Source organism: Neopelma chrysocephalum, unplaced genomic scaffold, assembly GCF_003984885.1.
Source record: "Neopelma chrysocephalum unplaced genomic scaffold, ASM398488v2 Primary Assembly neopelma1_60, whole genome shotgun sequence".
NCBI classification, from domain to species: Eukaryota; Metazoa; Chordata; class Aves; order Passeriformes; family Pipridae; genus Neopelma; species Neopelma chrysocephalum.
In genome coordinates this window covers 12,248,502-12,254,381 of record NW_020897715.1, presented here as the reverse complement: position 1 = coordinate 12,254,381, position 5,880 = coordinate 12,248,502, and the positions used below count along the sequence as shown (strand labels likewise).

Sequence of the window (5,880 nt, the reverse complement as noted above, 5' to 3'; positions counted from 1 at the left end):
TGTGGCAGTTGTGCTGTTGCCTGCTTCTGATGGACTTCCCAATTTTCTTGCCTGGGTTTCTCCCCTGTTTCTCAGTCTATCTAACTACATGCCACTCAGAAGAAAGAAGGAAAGTTGCTTGATATAATGTTGTCTAAAGGATGAAGAACATGTTTCTCAAATGCTGCCTTCAGGAAAAATTTCATCCAAGCCTATAAAGGTTATCTTGTGGCATCATCCTACTGCCTCTGTCGGGGGCTCTTGTTCCATCATTCAAATGCTCAAGAATTGTTTCTGGTTCTTGCTGTGCTCTCCGCTTCTGTGCTCTCTGCTTTGTCTCCTGATCTTCAATAGCTCTAATCTTGATGGAATGGGAAAGTTAAACCCACAAATAAGTTCGTGAGCTCATTCTTGTTTGTGGTATACATGTGTGTATGAACATGTTTGTGTGACAGTATATTGTATGATACAGTGCATTTCATTTTAAACAACTGTGGCTCGTATAATTCTGCAGTCTGAAGAACTGGATTTTTACTTATGGGAGAATAAAGCAAAATTTCACTTAGGAATTGCTCCCAGCCTGTGGGACATTCAAAATCAGTATTAGATTCACATCCAGGATTTATTTGCTGATCTCTGTCAGTGTGCTGATGGTGAAGAGAATAGCTTGGACTTTGAATGAGATAAATTAGGCAAGTTCTGCTGTCACCTTTTAAAAATAAAATTTAATCAAGTTTTGATTTGTTCTTTTAAGGAGTCACTGATACATTATATGTGTCTGTGTATATTGCTGTATGGTTTGTTATTATGAGGCTGAATCCTGACAACTTCTTGCAAAATTGTTTGAATTTATTATTAATATTTTTTGTTTTTCTCATTTCTCCTGGTTTTGGAGCCTTTATAATTAGATATAATTAAAACCACAGGTTTTAAACTCCAGTCTAACATTTAAACTCATATTTATGGTGCAACCCCTGGAGTTTTATTGTCATTCCAACTATTCCAACTGCATTTTGAAAAAAAAAAAATATTTTTTTTTTGCATCTGTTAAAAAAAAAAAATATTTTTTTTTTGCATCTGTTCAAATGCTATGTCTACAGCTACCACTTCTTAATCATCTGTTTTGCACAGTAACGTGACATTTATTTTACATGATAAAAAACTGTGCAGTTTTATAGATGAGCTATTTTGTATCCCTTAACAAAAGGTTGCAAGGGACCTTTTGCCTTGTACACTTTAAAACAGCTTTCCTCTTTTTGAACTTGTCTTTCTCTGCTCCTCCATGCAACAGTCTAAAAGTGCTACATGCTGTAGAACGAATTTTTAAAAATGTTGTTGGCTGGCATTATGTAAAACCATATTTTCCCTTTTGGTGCGTATGTTCTGGTCCTAGCAATGTCCTTGTTTTGCTGAAATTAACATTTTTCTCCTCACAGTCGTTGGTATGTGATGGTGTTTTTCTGTCTTCTTTAATTGTGATGCTTTTTTTTTTTAATTAGTATAAGGTTGATTGTTAAAATTAAGTGGCAGAAGGCTCCTTTCCAAGTTATTCCGAGATCTTTTGCTGAAGAAATATATTTTGCTACTCTCAATTGCCTTTTTCTCCTTCTTCTTTCATTGCAAACTACTCTGGGAAGAGCTTCTTTTAACAAAAAAAAAAGGCTACGCTTGACTGATAATGCATTGCTTTGGATGGTGAAACATTATGAAAGTTTAATTTTTAATTAAATCTGAAATACCAATTATAACTGAAAGAGATTTTAACCTGTTTCTTTTCAGACTGCCTGAAGTTACATTGTAGATGCTGAAATCACTGCACCTTAAAAACAAAAAGATTAAGCCGCACTGCGTTCCTGTAAGTAAAAGCTTTTCCGGTACCTTTTGTCCGTATTTTTCCTCTATGTGCATCCAAAGTGTTAGCACAGTAGCTGGTTTTGGATAAAGGTCAGAGTCCCCTTGAATAGGATTTAGAAGTTCAAAGGATGTTTTATTTAAAAATTAAAAAGGAACTTACATCTAGCAGATCTTTAATTTCACACCACTGAATAGATCATTCTTTTCTGCTTTGTTTTGCGTATTATTAGGAATACTGTGCATCTCTGTTTATTGACTTACAGTTCCTGTTGCTTTGTCAGTGAGGATTTCTGCATGTTGGTGCAGAGATAACAGAAAGTAGCAGAAGATTCCTTATAGCACAAAATATAGTTTATTCTCTTCTTATGATGTCGTAACAAATTCTTCTCCTTTATACAAGAAAAAAAACAAACAACTTTCTGATGACATCACAGGGGACTTCAGCTGCTTTAGGGTGTAGATGAAGGCAGAAATGCCTAATTCATCTGTGCTGTGACACAACAAAACAGTCAAAATAACATCTACGTCTGTCAGCAAGAAAGGAGTCTCTTTCTAAGAGGAGAGTTATTCCATAAATGCAGGTCAGATTGTACTCTGATCTACCCTTATTTAGAATCTATTTATTGAATGTATTTGGGTTAATAATTAAGATTTGGAACTTCAATGGCTCAACAACAGGCATGCAAAAGAGGATTGGAAAATCTACTATATTCACATACTCTTAATTTAATGAAATAATATCTGAAAAAACCCCCAGGAGCTTGTAGATAGTAAGAAAAAGATTGATTTCAGTTGAACAGTACAAAGCTGGGGAATATTACAAAGCAAAGTCAGTTAGTTTGTTTTCTTGTTTGAGGTAAAAATGTGCAGTCTGTAATGAAATCCAGAGCCTTCTTCCAAAGTGGTGCTTTTGTACTTCAGGGCTAAAATATTTTAACTATTAGGTGGGATTTATCATTCCTTCCCCCCCTTTTTTCTTTTTTTAATATATTTTAATGTTTTATTGTAAACTAGCTAAAGGGTACAGTCACACTGTGGGCAGCTAATTCATGCCCCTTCCAGCATGTAGTGCCAAGCATGACTCAGACAGGCAGATTGTGCCATTCTGGCTCTATTCCATTGTGTTTTTACATTACTGGCAAGGGCCATGCCATTGTGTTGTTTAAATATTGTGTATTAACTGCAGGCTGTGGCCAGTGAATGGTATTTAACATTTTCTGCTCATCATTGCTGAATATGAGCAGCTTCTTTGGCCACCAGAGGTTAACCTTGCAATTACACTGGTGAGCAGAGTTGAAAACACTCGTGGATTTGCTGAGTCCAGCAGCCATTTAAAGGGAGGTGTTTGGGTAAAAATGGGAGACCTCTTCTGAGTCTGTGAGTACGAATTTCATACTTGTCTTCTTATTTAGTGTGAACAACCAGGACAATTTTTGTTGGAAAGTAATTCTCTTTCAAAAATGCAACAGCAGAGTGAGGAGTGAATTTAGACAAGTTCTTTGAATCCTTGGGATCCAAATGGTTGCTAACTACTGTATGGACAGCCCTAAGGCAAAATAACAAGTAGCAATATATGGACCTGATAATTGGGGCTGCCTGGAATGTGCTTTTTTTAGTTATATGAGACTCAAGGCTTTGGAGGGGAAATAAATACACAAGTGTAAAACTCATGTATAGGAAATATTTTTTAATTTTTTTTTTATCAAGAGCATCAAGTACATCAACACAGATGTTGGGCAGCTTTTTCAAGGTCCAAGTGAATCAGTGGTCAAACTGGGAATGGAGTATGGGATCATGACTTCCAAGTCTTTTCTGCCTAGTTCTTTCCGTTCCATGAAGTAAAGGTCCTATGTTTCTAATCCTTGAGTTTCTTGTACAATTTGCTTTAAAACAAAAAGCCCCACTTTTAAACTTTTAGCTGTTCCTAAGTTCTGTAGCCTTGGCATACAGCCTGTCTCTGGAATACAGAAGAACAAAGGTAAAGAAACTTTTACATATGCACATGTATCCTGTAAAATGAGGATGAGATTCTTACTACACCTTGTGTCCATGCAACTCGTTACTTGCCACAATAAAAATGGTGGCACTTTTTTATAGAGGAAGGTTTGCTTTAAAGATTTCCTTTGTTTTCTGTATGTTTGCTGTAATCAGATCTTTAATAAGGTGAACTTGCCAGTATGGCTTTCCTGTACTAACCCAAAAACAGCAAGAAGAAAAAGCAAACCATGTTCTGATAGTTTTGTATTTGATTTTTTTAATTGAAGGGTGGAAATCTTGCTTTAGGGTAGGGATGGCTCTAAAACAACTGATTAATATAAGATGGACCAAATTTTTGGCTAATATAAAATATGCTTGACTTGGTGCCTGGCATTAGAAGAAAATACATATTCACAACACATGAACATCTGTCAGACAGCTGCACGAGAACTCAGCTTTCTAAATGTGGTGCAGGTACACTCTTTATGGAAAAGGTCTGTAGGTTGATTTCTATGTTGTGTGCTCTGTGCTAAACTTATGTGGGTTGATAGGCAAGTAGATCCATTGAGGTCAGTGGGACTACTCAAATACTTTTTAAAGTATTTTGCTGTTTGCAACTGACCCCAAATAGGGTTCAGTCAAGCATTTAGAGCTACCTCTGCCCACATTCAGCGTCTGCATGATTTTGGAATGAGACAGTGACAATGTGTTGTGTGTGGAGAAGATTCTGTATGCATAACCTTGTAAACCTATACAAGAGATGCGGTAGATGTGCTTTCAAAGCAATGGTTTTAGTTACACTGTCAAGGGCCGAGGGCAATAAAGAGTATATGACATGTTATTTTTGTAAAAAAAGAAGTTGGTTTGTCAAGGTTTCAGCATTACACACCTTTGTGATTTGATTACTGACCAAGAGATCCAATGTTCTAATCTTAATGGATGCTGGATCAATGAGTGGCATTGGACAAGTCATTTAACTTCACTGTGCCCTGTTCAGCAGATCACATTTTCAATCTGGTTCAAACTGATACAGCTCTGTGAACATTATTGAATTTGTGTTTGCAAAGCTCTTAGAGGATAAATAGTAACCATTGTTATTATTAACAAGTATATTGTGTTGACAAATCACAATGGATGGAGATATAGCCTCTTGTGGGGGTGATCTTTCACAACTTGCTTATGCTTTTTTTTAATTCCGTCACTCAAAGGTATCAAGGCCAACTCCAATTTACAGAAGTATTTCTCATGTCATTCTCCCTACTGTTGAGTATTTTATTGTTTGTGTTCTCTCTCTGTGCTGCTGCTTTGCTACTTCCCTCCATGCTGAATTAACCAAACTTTATTCTGTTTTTTTGGTATTATACAGCAGAGGCATTTGTGTAGCCTACAAATTACATAAAGCAAATTCATTTTGCCTAGTGATTGTTTGCTGATGATGTATGAAACAGACAGAAGACAGTTTGAATTTTCATAAGTTCAATTGAGCTTGCAGGCATAAGGAAAGGAACAGGCAGAACCCAAGCCTATGTGACACAGTAAGCTGGCATCCCAGAGTGCAGGCTGCATGTGTAGCGTCAGGATGTCAGGGCTGAGAAGGGCTTTGTCCATCACAGTAGTGCTTTCAAATGAAGGAAGAGTTTTGAAGCAACAAACAAGTTACCCTACCATGTTCTTTATAGTGCAAGAATCCTCACAGTTCCTGATGGATATGGGATCTGTCCTTCCCTCCTGTAACTTGCTGTTTTAACTAGAATTTCAGGTCTAAGATGGGCTTCGAGTCCTGCAAATTCCCAGTTCTTGTTCCTCTGACAAAACATAAGCCCCCGTGAGTTTAAGCCTTTTTCTTTTTTTTTCCTTTTTTTCTTTTGATGCAGAAGATACTGGCTTGTAGAAGCTGTGCTGCAAATGTGAAATGAGTATGGAATTGTGCTTGCTTTGAACAAAGATCAATGTCTTGGGGCTGACTGTCACTGAGGAATAGTGTTAGCATTAACAAAGAGAATTAATTTTGGCTTTTCCCCTTCCTATACCAAGACATTAATCCAGAAACTCATGGGGATAAATTCTGCC

General features: G+C 36.8%; 1 protein-coding gene across 11 annotated transcripts in view; it reads left to right on the top strand.

Annotated features, from left to right (window-relative positions):
- ZBTB20 (zinc finger and BTB domain containing 20) overlaps positions 1–5,880 on the top strand; it is a 503,503-nt gene that overhangs the window by 162,226 nt on the left and 335,397 nt on the right. For all 11 annotated transcript variants that reach the window (XM_027681156.1, XM_027681153.1, XM_027681152.1 and 8 more), the window contains one exon: positions 1,759–1,834. The gene's annotated coding sequence lies outside the window, so the exon portion shown is untranslated. The remainder of the gene's footprint in view (positions 1–1,758; positions 1,835–5,880) is intronic.